Genomic DNA, 15,282 nt, shown 5'->3' with positions numbered 1-15,282 from the left:
AATACTTAATATTATAATTTATTTTTTAATGCACGAAGGTGTTTCTTTATTCCCTTTAGTAAACCCGTTACATTTTTATTTTTGAGGATTGTCCTAGAAATATTGAATTCTCAATCTCTTCTAGACTCTCAATGTAGTATGTATTAATTTTTTCTGCTATTATATAAGAATCTTTATACATATTTCCATCAATCTCCATGCTTAATATGTCGTGTCTCTGCGTTGGACTAATTAATTTTTTTCTACATCTTATTTGGGTCATTTTTAATTTCATCTATCGAACCATTTTCTTAACTATTCTTTATGATTTAGCTGCCCTATTTCTACATTGTTGGTATATTTTCCATTTTTCATTTAAGACTTTTTTATTTGAGATATTTTATATGATACATCTCTTCTCTTTAAAACATTTTCAACATTATCATTATTTACGGTTTTGGGTTTTATCGATATTCTATTTTAAAATTATATTGACTTTTATTTTACTATCTACAATATTTTAACAATTTTTTTCTATATCATATTAACATATTTTCTACATTTCAGTTTCATTTTTGTATATCTGAATATCTTAATTAAGTAAACTCCATAATTTTCTATTTTAAATTTGGTAAAATCATTCCATTTATTTATTGCAATATTTATTTTCACCTTGATTACATTTTGCTTTTCTATATAAATATATACAATAAAATTTTTGGAGTTATTTTTACTCTACATTGTACCCTTTTACTATTAGTAAGAACTAAATCTATGTGCTCGAGTTACTGTTTGTTTTATTTTTTACTTTTATTTTTTTAACACATTGTCGGCAACCAAATATATTTGCCCATTTTTCAATTTTTGAAGTATAAAAATCTTCACATTTGTTCAAACTAAAATTCCAGTTTCCGATTAAAATGGTATTCAAAATTTTATCAGAACTCTATTCTGAAATATTATTTATAAGAATGAATTGTCTACTTTGATAATATCAAATTAAAAAGTTTATAAAATATTGGCTGACTATGTAACCGATGCATTTAAAGTAATATACACTTTTAAAAACTTCTGATCTTATTTTTATTTTTTTTTATGAAAGGCAAATGTTTATAGTAAATTCCCAAGTTTTGTCCAATTCTCGTCTGTCATCTCTTCTCGACTTTTTAGGATCTATGGTCTAATGTTATCCTTTGGGTAACCACAGATCAACGTAATTTGATGATCAAAAAGTCTCAGAGATGGTTCGACAAGTTTGATAAACAAAAGTGCTGAAAAAATCTTATTCAACAACGAAGTTCTTGTTAGAATGGCAAATAGATTTATCTGTGAAAATCACTTTCACACTTGAAGAAATTGAATGGTATTTAGAGTCAGTATCAAATTCACAGATTTTCTGGATATAACTTTGCGAGAATGTATTCATGGAATCTATAATACAAATCATTTCTATTTCATTTATTTTTTGTTTCTATTTTTTACTTTTACAATTGTCAGTTAAGTAATAACCCTTTAAGACTATTTATGTCGTCTTTGCTATTGAGCAATATTTATTCGATTGGCCTTTTAAATTATGTATAAAATGTACTTTGGTTCATGAAAGACTCCTTTTTTTAATCTTTTTGTGGAGTTTTACTTCACGAAAGCGAAGATCACGTACAGCACAACAGTGCTTTTAAAATAAGGCGCAAAATTCTGTTATCTTTTTTGTACCAAAAACTTATACCAGTATTTTTAATTTCTTATTTGCCTTGTACAAGTCCACGTCGTGGTCCAGTAGGCCCAAAGTCAATTCTGATTCTTGGAGAGCGTCACACATAAATCCAAGGTCAAATAAAATGTGACTTATATTTTCAGGACATTTTAATATCTAGTAAGACCATGCATTGCTTCTTCAAAATTATATACAAAGAATTACAAATTATTGCACACACCCAAAACTGTACACAAATTAGGTGACAATCATAGGCTCCTGAAATTTTTCTAAATTTTACCAGTAAATCTGTTGAAACTAATATTTACTCCCTGTTGTCCAACCAAGTAATTCTGCATATACAAATGCAACTATTATTTGCCGAAGCATTGTTGTACATTATTTTTTAGTGGTACGGCATTTTCTTTATTTGATAGAAGAGTACTTATATAGAATACATTTATTATTCAAACGTTTTTCAGAGCTCTTAAATAAGCTAGTCTAATTATTATATTTTTTAATACTACATTTAATCTACGTATTTATACGTATGTATATGCACGTTTTAAATCGTTATAGTAGTAAGTTAGGGCCACTGTTTATTTACAAGGCGCCCCGGGAACTGTTATAGCCCAGATTTAATCTTCAAGTAAATCACCTTACGCATACAAACACGAGCGAGCTTCGTTCCCTTGTTCCGCTGGAAGCACAATTTTTATACCCTCCATATGGTTTCTCAGTAATTAGCTCCCGTTATTTTTTCTCTCCGTGGATCCATTTTTGTTGGAAGAAAAACAACGCATGAAAAGCACGCGTTGTGCGTATTAATGGTAATACCCATAGCTCCACGTTGTAAGTATTTCAAAAAACAACATTAGAAACCCTAGCTATTTTATATCCCGAAATAAGCTCGAACATCACTCTCAGAGACAGGTATCTAGTTTTCTGGTTTTTGACACTTTTTCTTTAAAAATGCGTTGCATTTTATTTCATTTCACCGAAAAGAACAGAAATAAACGCAGAGGCGTTGTAAAAATTTTATTACCAGAAACCACTTAAGCGCTCAATTGAATGTTAAGAGCATATCGATGTTCTGTTTCTAGAAATGATCTCATATAATATTTTCTTACAAATTCCTCGCCAGTATATCGAAGATTTTCACACGCAAGAGATCTTATGATATTGCTTTTTAGAATGATTCGATGACTAAATCAATTATTGGAGCACTAAAAATAAAATTTTGAAATACAGCGCTAAGAAAAACACATTTCATAGCATTAATCAAGATTCACAAATATTGCTTCTATTTTAATATTTAAAAAATAGTGTATTTTTTATACTTAAAAAATACTAGGCGTTATTTTTTGTTTCAATAAAGAGAAGCGTTCAACAATAATGAGAAATTAAATTTTTGGTTACTTTCGAGTGTAAGTTTAAGGTGAATTATTAATCATCTGTTCACTCATACTGTTAAAATTTATTTTAGTGATAACATAAACAGGGGTGCAATTTAGTGAGCCCTACTAAGAATTTACAAAAACCAGGCTATGTAAACATTTACATCATGTTTTTGTACATCACCCCTCGCATTCGTGTCTGTCTGTCAAGCTCGCTCGGCACTAAGCGACGTTTAGTTCTAATGACATATCACAAATATTCCACTTTGACAGCATATGGACGGGATACTGCATTGTTGTAAATACTGGATGTTGAACAATCGATTTTTGAAAAAAATGGTGGTATAAATAATATATTACATGATAAAATATATAACTGGAACATCTGAAATTTATCGCAGCGAGAACCTCCATTTAAATTACCCCTTTGGAACGTTGCCAGCAAAAGATGAATACGTTTTTTTTTCGTTCTCTCTACTCTATAATATACATAGGGCAGTTTATTAATTAAAATTATTTGGCGTTTAATAAATTGAAGCTGTGTTCATCTCATCTCATCACATTATGCGAAAATTTAGTACTTGCGCTCGCGTTAAAGGAATTAAGATTTATCAGGGCCTTCCTAATCCTGCAGATAATACATTCATGAGCTCTCGACTATATCAGCTTGGCTTCAGCTGAATAATTTACAGATTATTCATAGATTTTTGAGATCGCTCATAACACCCACCCTATGGATTAAATATATAATTATATTAAAAAACACATCTACAACTAAACGATATATAAAGGATGTTTTAATCAATTACATGTCATACAAAATACTTGCCAAAATCTTAAATCAGAATAATATCATACATAATATTCTATAAAGTATATTTTTATATACAGTGGAACCTCGGTTTAATAATTCGTTCCGGAAACGTGTTCGTATTTTATAAAACTTGTATATCAAAGCAAATTTCCCCATAAGAAGCAATGGAAACTTAAGTTTATTCATTTCAAAACCCAAAAATATTAATATAAAAATGATCGAAATACACGTATATTTTTATATTATTTTAATTTATTATAAAATAATTGTATTTATAAATTATTTATTATGCAATCACTGATAACTATATAATGAAATATTTTTTTGTGGAACTCCTACTACTAGGTACATATTCAATGACACTTGCTTTTGAAGATTTGATTAAAATGTGACATTGCATTATCATTGAATAAATTCATGGTTTGCACTTCCACAAAATTTTGCACTGTTTCTCATATTTTACAGATATCCCTTATCTAATTGAAAGTGAATAATTCCTAGTCTCTTTCTCATCCTCCTCGGACTAGATCTCTTCTGTAGTCTCGTGCTGTTGTTCGCGATGCAGATCTGTAAGATCTTCTGTGGTTAAATATCATTCTTATTCATATCCAGTCCCATGTTCTTCCCCAATGACACATTTTTTTATCGACAATTGGCGGCTCTCATTTATGAGCAAAACCACCAACGCAATTAGAGTAGATTTATGAATGATCTTGAGCTAGCTCAAAATGTGTAAATAATTTTTCCAAGTCTTTAAGGGTAAGATTTGTTTCTTTATTCACTTTGCAGAATCGCTAAAATAGCGAAATTATTAAAAATAATTTGCTGATCCATGGGCTCGAGTAATGGAATGGTGTTGAAGAAACTTGATTCTAATGAACATAAATTCCTTTAGTAAGTCATTTTTATGGTCTGAAATCATCAGCTCAATTTTGAAAAAAGTGACGCAATACGTATTGCGCTCATTTACAAAGTCAAATTAATTTTTAAAAATACGTGTATTGCAAAACACTCCTCCTGTATATTAAAAATAATAATTTATTATTTTGTCAAGGTAAAAGTATTTTGATTGATGTTAGAAAAATGAAAAAATGTTATTTACAGACATTATTAAGAAAAAACTAATCCACTTGGCCGAAACATATTATTGTACAATATCTTAAATGGTTTAGTATTTAATTAGAATTCTTTTATATTTTCTCAAATGACATTCAGAGACTTGGTGGTAAATTAACAAAAAAGCTAGAATCTAGAATTTCATTAACGTTTGCCTATTACACACAGAGATTAATATACAATACAAAACAAGCTTTCTTCTTGTATTTCACTTTTAAACCTGCGTACCCGATCAATTTTCTTGGTAATCCTTGGACGTGAGACACGTCTGGCTTGTTGATTAATCTTCGGATTTCGTTCTCTTATCGCAAAAGAAAATAAAACGAGACGAAAAAGTACACTGCTGAAATTGGATACATATACACGCACAAAGGCGCGCTATAAAATAAAGAAATAAATTTAATTGCAATTGCATTTGACCACCAATGCATTATAAAATATACTACTAGCCGAACAATTAGTCCGAACGTATACATTTTTAACACATTCAGACCGAACGCTCGCTCATGTCAAGTGAAGCGATAAAGCTCATCGAAAGCTCAATTCATTTTATATAACACCCTCGCCGCTACGTGTGATTGAATTTTGCTCCATTCAAATGAAAGGAGGTTTATTATTTTCTTTACACCTCCTGAGCTTTTACAACTTGTGCGGTAAATTTAATACAAAAATAGAGCTGAGCGTTCGGTTATTTTATCAACGTTCTGGCTTGCCTTATTGAGTGCGCAATATGAATATATAAAATTATTACAAACATTTATGTATCGCTTCGTTCGTTGTTAACTCAAAACGTTTCCGGATCGATCTGAAATTATTTACGGAAGCTTTCTATTTATATATTCGTAAACAGGGAGATTTTGCTTCAACGGTTCCTAGATCCAATATTTCCTTTTTTTATTACTACAATGAGTAAGAATATAATTTTATTTTTAACGCAAAAAATATATATATATATATATATATAAAATAATTTATTGATACAATAATTAAATTTCCCGGGGTAAAAGCTAATATAATTTCATTACACCGGCCGGGACCAGAAATTTATTCCTGGAACAATTCATGTCTTGTATATTTTCGCTAGTCTCCGATTAAATATGAAATAATATAATATTATTAATAATAGTCATTTTTCTTAATTTATCATGAGCAAAATTAATTATTTTGATTATTAATAATTTATAGTATTAAATATATTATGGGACTATAAAATAGTAGGTCTATCATATTATTGAATATCTAATGAAATTCACAAATAATTTTATTTTAATATTTTTTAATATATTTTCACTACATAGTATTAGCTAATTAATATTTATTTTTAATATAAAAATCATAGTTATTATGGATTTACAATAGTCGGGATATCGTTCGTATATATAACCGAGCAAACTTCCCTGAAGAACTTCAACTGGAATTTTACGCGGTATCGAGTTTTCATTATTTAATGAAACATTTTTTTGAATATATTTCGCACATTAAAATAATTTACTAAATTGATGAGCGATAGCTCTGCATAATAAGCCAAATCATGATAAAAAATATATCATGCTTTAGAGCTAGCGCTTAAATATTACTTTATTGGTATACTATTTTATTAAACAGGTAGATGCTTAAGTCGCATTAGTTCGCCGATTATGACGATACATACTTCAAATTTACATACGCACTTCTTACATATTATATGCGTATATATTTTGTGACACAAAGAGAAACCGCGCAATCGTTTCGCTACAAAGCCAATTATTGTCGAGAGAGGGAGAGAGAGAGTAGAGTGGCGAACGAGCAAATCTGACTAAATTAATATCCGTGTATACATGTCGTCGCAGACGTATTTACACGGCTTCCTTCCAAAAATCCACACATCCACGCAAACTCGACAATGTGTCGGATCTGGGTTGACGCACAATGATAATATTCGCTAGATGATTAATACCCCTTTTGCACATATAGACATAATATATAGAATGTACATGTTCGTCCGGGGGTGGCACACTTTCAAAGTCCCCTGTTAAAACGCTTAGTCCGGGTCTCCATTATGTAGCGTCGCCGTGGAAACCCGTCAAAACTTGAAAGAAAAGCCTTTCATTAGCATAATAATTATAAGTATCTTTCACAACCTTCAATTAACGCCCGGCCGGGAATTTGATAAAACGGACGCCCACGATTAAAGGCGAATTTTACACTTTGGGTATTATAAAAATCGCCCCTGTATTATTATTTCCAGGTTGTGTTATCTTATGATGTTTATACAGATATTTATTCAATACTAAAAACAAAGTATCTTATAATTTTTATTATTTACAAGTATACTTTTACATTTTAAAGTCAACTACATTTAGATATTAAAATTGTCTGGAGCAAAGTATTTTATTCGTCGCTATTCTGTAAAATATATAATTTGTTAGTTCATTTATTTTTTATAAATATGTTTTATTCGCTTGTTTTTAAATAATCTTTATAACATATGAATGTTATTAAATATATTTTATAGGAGCATGATTTATATTTAGTATAATAAAATTATAGCACGATAATAGTCGGTCTGTGTATTCTTATTCTTAAAAAATTATTTATCGTCTATTGTCCTCGGTATTTGTGTGATTTACAATTGGTTGTGTTATATATTGTATATAATTGAATATTCGCAGAAAAATATACATGTGTGTTGTTACGTGGTTGATGTGGTGATTAATTTTTCGAAAATTGACGTTAATATTGGGTCAAGTGAGTGCTATAATTATGCAAAATAATGTGAAAATGGTGTAAAATTTATGAACGCATTCTATGGTAATCTTCGAATATATTATGAATAAATTACATTTAAAATTAAAATTACAGTGTTCGCGTTAAGAATTCACTTTTTAAACTAGATTGTCGGTATTGATGATTACGTGGTAAAAAAAATATAAATTTATCTTGGAAAATATACACAAAATGTTAAAAAAAAATATTTTCAATTTTTGAATTCTACATCTCATGAATCATTCATGCTATAATTATTATAATAGGCACAGAATTTTTTTAAAACAGTGTGTTGATATTTTTATATTATGTGTATAAAGCAACGGTATGAGTCGGTGATTATTAATTTTATATTATAAATTTTAAGTGATTAATAAGGACCGGCCGAATCCCATTTGAGCCTTGTTTTTTTTATCTTGTCTGGGAGATTAGAACTAGTAATTAATAAAATATAATAATTCATATTCATAATCACATATTCAATTTTACTAGCTCTGTAACGTATTAAGTTAACGCTTATATTTAAGCAATAGAAATTTTACAATTAATAAATATTTTTTTGTAAAATTCAATGCTACACGAAAAATCACTATTTTGCTTTTTTAAAATATATTAATTTATTAAGTAGCTTACGATAACTATTTCTATTAATATATTTATTGGTATGATTTTTTTATTTTTAAGTTTGTTTATTTGTATTAATTTTATTAAATTTATATTGATTATTTTATTAAAAGGGCATGTAATGAAATTGATGTTTTTGTATTTCTACAAATGAATCCACATTAGGAAGAATTTTTCTTCACGCTCAAACAGCTGTTACTGGCTTTAATTTTGATCAAGATCGTGCTATTTCGTGTATAGCGTCCAATGTCGTAATATAATATTTTCACAAAAATAGATGCTTTGAGAAAGCTTTGAATTAAACTTGTATCATTAGGCTACAATAATTTTTCAACCCTAAAACAACCATATTTATTAACAATACTGATTTTTGCTTTAAAAAATAATTCATATTTTAAAAACCCTCACTTTCAGAATCATAAAATATTTATTATTATTGGTTATCATAATCAAGAAAAAGTTTTTTATGTCATTTACTAAATTTTACATGTCAAAAAAGATGTGCATTAATTTAAAGCACAGATAATCCAAATATACACTGTATTTGATTGTATTTTAATGTTACGTTTTTTCTTTATTATTTCAGTAAATGTACTAATAAATATATTTTTGTATTGTTTCAGGTACGTTTTCCAAACCAGCAGTGATTGTTGTTCATCTCTAAGGTAAATTCATTTTAAATTTAAATAAATATAAAAACCAACTTATAATTAATCTCAAAATTAAGATCTATTGCAAAAATTAATTAAATATAGCAAAGCGCCCCCTAGTAAAAAATAACAGCTTGTTCCATTCCCATCGGGATACATTGCTCTAAAGCAATTCCAGATCGATATTTGTTACAGGGAATCGGTTCGTCGTGTCCAATTAAGAAATTTTCTACTCGCTTAACGTCCCGCGAGTGGTTTCCATCTGTGTGTACATAAATACATTGTAGGGTACAAAACGCAGAATAAGGGAGCAAGAGAGAGAGAGTGCTCTCGAAGAAATCTCCCTTTATGCGCTATTTAATTCCAGCTCACCGTTTTCCATCTAGGTGTTTCCCTACAGGGGAAATTTCATACCGGGAGCAGTATACAATTTACCCCGTGATATATGGTTATTATATTCGTGTCTTTAAACGTATGTTTCTGAGGGGTTGTGTGTTGCCCAAAACGATCGACTCCGGCAGCTAGCTATTTCGGTGTTCCATAATAATTTGCATACATTACGGCCGCCGCATACAATTTACAAACAAACATACACACACACGCAGCTCACCCACTCTAGGTTTATTGAAAATGCAGTAATTTATGTCTGTTTGTATAGTGCTCTATGATATAGTGACACAATTTTGATTTTACGACAAATTTACTAGACAATAAAATTATTTTGAGATTATTAGTTATGAAAATATCATTAAATTAAAACTATTTGATATTCTTATAATAAGCAGAAAAGTAATGTTTACTTAAGATGTATAAAATACACTATTAGTTTAGGTAAAATTTTGCAGTAATTATTTTTTCGATATGTTAAAATCATGAATTAGTATACCCAAGAAATTCGTGGTATTGCCATATGAGCAATCGTTATCGGTAATAGATCAATCCTTCACTTTCTTCACCTTCACAAATTATTCCTTAAACCCGTATTTATTTCATGCATTTTTTTATAAAACGTATTTTTTCAATGCATGTTACTGGTTTCCCACCAATTTTATATTTACAATTTTATTATTTGTCATTATATATTAAAAATAGGAAAATAACACAAAGCGTAAAATTTTTAGAGAAAAAATACTATGGATTAGGTGTAAATTTAAATATATTTACTTGAAGATCTGAAACCATTTAAATATGTGCTTTAGCTTTTAAAGCAACATATGCTTCAGCATTTTATTCTTATATTTCAATTTAAGATTGCTTCTATTATAGTTTCAGATATATGAAATTGATAGGTTAGTGTGGTTAGGCAAAATATTTTTCTGGTATAAAAATGCAATTTTAAATTATTGTTGGTATTTTTGAGCTATTATATTTAGTATTTCAAGATCAGTATAAAATGGTGTAATGTATATTATTTTTAAAGCTTTATGTTGTATGACTTTAAATTTAGAAAAAACTAACTAAATTAACTCACACTGAGCAAGCATATGTCAAAATGAGTCTGATTAATTGTTTGTATATAAAAATTTGTATTTTTTAAGTAAGCACGCACTTTATATTAAATATCGGTCTTAGGAACGTTATGGTAGCAAGCCTTTTAGAGCAAAGTTCGAAAATGTATTTGTGATTTTAGAGTCCAGGTGTAAGCCTAGGTATTTAACGCTAGATTTTCATACTATGTTACTGCTTTGTTTACTTTGTACAAGCGATGGAAAAAATTGTCTACGTTTTGAGAATATAATTGACCCTGATTTATTCTGGTTAATCCTAATTTTTCACATCTCGAAATAGTTATTTAAGTTTCTGACATATTTTTAAAACATTTGCGATTGGTTTAAGACCATAATTTGTTATATTAGCTGCATCGTAGAGTACGCTGTACTTAGATAAATGGGTATTTTTTAATTAAAAAATATTTTTTGAGACAAAATAAAGAACTAGAAGGTTTTATGCAATTTGTTATGCCACATCTTAGTCCACTTGTTGATTCTTCTATTGTTTTCCTGATATGCAAATATAAATATTGTAGTGCCATTGTATTAGTTACCTTGCAATACTCCAACTGATACATTTCTTAGAGATATACATGTATTCTTGCTTGACTTATTTTTTAAAAATATAAACTCCTTACTTTTACAAATTTTGCTGTCATAAGGATTACCGATAATCTTTGGAATCCTTACATTCAAATAAAACGTGACGAGCCATGATATATTAGTAACAATTTGTGAGATTCATGGAAGGCCTAGTATTTAAAATACAAAACTGTTATCTGATATTAACCGTAGACACTGAAGGACATTTGTATTTACGTTGGACATTAGTATTTTATTACCACTGTGAAAATATGCCAAATCTAATTAAATGCTCAAGCAAGGCTCAGGTATATTATTTAGTCTGTATTTTTTTCTTCAAATGTTTTATAAATAAACTTTTTGATAAAGTGAACTTGTTATATATAATATGCTTAAGAGATTTTTATAGTAGCCAAGATTAATTTCTTTATTTAAAAAAAATCTTAAACCTCATTAATGAGATGGTATCATCTAGTGGAGATATTGTGCATTATTATATCTGTATGCTATTATACCAATATCTATTTAAGAAATAAACTTTTATAAAAAAAAAAAAAAAATCTAGTGGAGATACCAACTCACTGAATCTTGGAATTTAAGAGAGATTTTAAAACAGTAGAGAGGTGTATTATATTGGAGCAATAAGTAATAATGACTGTATGTAAAGTAGTTTTGAGTTGATTTAATAATTATTTAAAAATATCATCAAGTTTAAATGGATTATAAGTATTATCCCATGGTGTATTACAGTTTTTAATATATATTAAATATATGATAAATATTAGTATACGTACGTTTTGTTGATATTTAGTTTTTGTATTATACGACTATTTATTTTCTAAATAAATAAACCGATTAGATAAAATTAGTGTTCTGATATCAATTATTTTTAAATACTGTTTTTAAATTGTTTTCCTAGTTTTTATGTTTCATCAGTTTTAGGGTCGCAATGGCAGTTCTGTAAGAATGATACATTTTGTGAATAATGTATCGGTAGAAAATTGTTTCAAATATATAATTTTAAATGAAAATTTTTAAAAAGCAGCCATTTTAAAAGTTCTCCAAAATAAAGTTACTATATATACATATAAAAATAAATTTCACATGTTATTGATTTTCGCCTTAATGCGAACGGATGGGTTCATCAATCATTTTCGCGCGCATATTTGTACTGTCATCTTGCCGGGGCGGCGCTCGTCGAAAAAAGAGTAATGATACAGGTTTATCTCGGTTATATTGGCCCAACACTGATGTGATGTTTTTATTGATTTTTTCGCCTCACCCCAGTGAAATATGTTACCGGGAACGTAATTGGATTAAGTGTGAGGCGGCTTAACGCCCCATGAGAGTAAATTAAATAAATCACGATGCAAAGCTTAGTAGAAAGCTCGGCTGCGTAAACTTCAGGCTAGTTTGACTTGTTTGCATAAACACTGTTTCAAATATTTGACACAATTCATTAGGCGCAGGAAGCGGTGGTTTAATAATAGAACGGAGTTTCAAGACAATGTTAAACTTTATAATATACTTTCGATACCAATAAAAACTTTTATAGGAGTTTATAATATACTTTAGATTACGTATCGGATTTCTAAAATTTTTAGTCAAGGATAAATTCTTACGCTGTTGAAATTGTTGTGGGAAATCATTTCCTTCTTGTAGTTTGAAATTTTGGATTATATTTTTCAGTTAAGGTAGAAAAAATCTCATTTGCGTTGTCTAAAGCATATGTTTATTGTTTGAACGATCTTTTAATATACAAGATTTGACTAAAATTAATATGATCTTTTTTAAAATGAGTGAATCATTTTTATATTAAGCATGTTAATTTATGGATATAAATCTGCTTTACTTTACCATTAAATAAAATGCACGTATTACTTGTTTTTAATAGTATTAAAAAATTGTTAATTTAGTTAGTTATCTTTTTTTTAATAAGCCAATGAAAAAAATGCTTTTTCGTTAAATAAAAATAATCCTAATCGAAGATATATAAAAAAAAATTTATGCCAATGAGTTAATAGTTTCTTTTTGTGTAACTATAAAAAGCTTTATTCAAATAAAAAAATACTTCATATGTATTTGTATTGACAATTAAATTTTAATCATATATTTCGGAGTAAACATTTCTTACAATATTATGTAATTAAAAATATTTATTTTTATTAGCTTCCATGAATTTTTTTTGACCATTACACTTAAATATTGAAACTTATAAAATAAATTAAAATTATTAGTGATATTTTTCTTTATATTTTGATATTTTTCTATGTGGATGTTTATAACGATTTGAACGTTTTTCTCTCTCCCCTTTCTTGCAAAACTCCCTCTATAATTGGCATTATTCGAAAACCCCTCCGAACACTTTGGGCCGGCCCTATGAAATTCTTGAACGAAGTATTTCCAAGATCATTTCGAATACTCACGCTGTCGTTACTTGCAGAATATAAATAAATATAGATAAAAGGGCCGTCGTCCCTGTAATCCTTAATTGCTTCTCGCCAGTTTTACTTTCTTATCCTATACCCTGAATATGCAGATACACGTATACACACGTATACAAAATGTATTTATATATTCGGGCTTTATTGACCAGAATTTCTCGGTAATGGTCACGTTAGAGGGAAATAATCTAAGCTGATGATTACCAACAACCATCTAAATGTAAATTATCTGTTTCTATTAGAGAATAAAATGAACATAAAATAACACCAATAATGAATTGAGATATAATGTTCGGTTTAATGTGCCTCTTGAGTGCAAATGGCTTACAATTTTCTTATTAAAATGCTAATGTAAGACCACGAACAAAATTAGTGGAGAATATATTATAGAGAATGTAAAGATAACATTTTTGAGATAATCTAATGTTATTACTTTGAATAGTATATTAATGATTAACTAACACGAGAAAAATATTAATTTATTTATAATATTTATATACGATACACGTATTATTTATAATATTACAATACAATACTTAAGTTTAGCAAATAAGTAATTATTTATAAAGCTGCATGATTCTGTAAATATTGATAAGGTTTTTCTAGATTTTTTAATCTCACAAATCAATATTGTAATAAATGATTAAAATAAAAACCGAGTTAGGTCGTGCATAAGTACATCTATTTATTGTAAGTAATAATTTATAATAAACAAAATAGATGTTCCTGATTAACAGACCTTAATTTAAGGCTAATATCCCACTTAGTGGTTATTGATTGTGTTTACTCCGTTATAACCCATTTGTTACAACGAAATATTTACTTTTAATATTTGTTTCTGATGCACTTTCTAGTCATCAGCATATAATAAATATACTTAGTTATTAATTACAATTGATTCAAGAATATTGTTATTAGGTTAAACAGTTTTCCCATAATATTTTAATCGCAGTATTGTATCTGAAGCTTCTTATCAAAAATTTATTTACTATATATTTTTTTGTTTAAAAATTCACATGAAATAAAACTTTTCTAATTTTTACATTAGTTTTTTATGATTAAGGGTTGATTTATCAAATTTATTTGTAAGGGGTCATAATTGTTTCTACTCTCCACATGTTTCTATACTTTTGTATGTATTGCATATATCATTCAATGAAACCGACGAATTAGGACGTCGAAGGCTTAGTCATTCATGGTTAAGCTTTGTGTGTTGCAGTACATTCAGCGCTGCAGCATCGGTAAGGTTCATTGGTCGCAATGACCATGATTAAGGTCAGTACAAAACGTGAATGGTTTTACTTGATGTGGGTATAAAAAAATCTTACTAAACCATCAATGTACTTCGCACCTCATGATTGTTGGGTTTCTCCTAAAATCAGATTAATTTGAGATCCGTCGCGTCCAAATGAACTCAATAAATACACAATGCTAGCGTTCCCGCATATTGCGTCCAAATTCGCAGCCGAGACCAATCTATCACCCGGGGGGCATTAATCTGTCGCCTCCCCGGTGAGTGTCGAACGTGTATGGGACGCTTTTTGCCAGGGGTGCGCGCCGCGAGAGTACGACAATGAAACAAATTCGGCGCGAACATTCATTGCAAAGATGATTAAATTAAATTTAATGGCGCGGAATTCACTTTCAGACCGAATTAATGAAGCCAATGTTCGGGTAGGGGTTGGATTGTTCTTATGGAAAGAAGGCAAAGGCAGGAACGGCAAGTTAATTAAAACAAAATTAAAATA

General features: G+C 28.8%; 1 protein-coding gene across 2 annotated transcripts in view; it reads left to right on the top strand.

The window, feature by feature from the left end:
• The window catches only part of Toll-6 (Toll-like receptor 6), a 219,538-nt gene that overhangs the window by 68,469 nt on the left and 135,787 nt on the right, over positions 1 to 15,282 (top strand). The window contains exon 2 of one of the 2 annotated variants that reach the window (XM_088200082.1): positions 8,992 to 9,033. The exons of the other annotated variant lie outside the window; for it this stretch is intronic. The gene's annotated coding sequence lies outside the window, so the exon portion shown is untranslated. Of the gene's footprint in view, positions 1 to 8,991; positions 9,034 to 15,282 lie in introns of those variants that run through there. 2 annotated transcript variants of the gene reach the window in all.

This window comes from Plectrocnemia conspersa, unplaced genomic scaffold (assembly GCF_051122295.1).
Source record: "Plectrocnemia conspersa isolate PC_06_02 unplaced genomic scaffold, ASM5112229v1 ptg000012l, whole genome shotgun sequence".
Classification (NCBI taxonomy): Eukaryota; Metazoa; Arthropoda; class Insecta; order Trichoptera; family Polycentropodidae; genus Plectrocnemia; species Plectrocnemia conspersa.
This window is presented reverse-complemented; position numbering and strand designations above follow the sequence as displayed.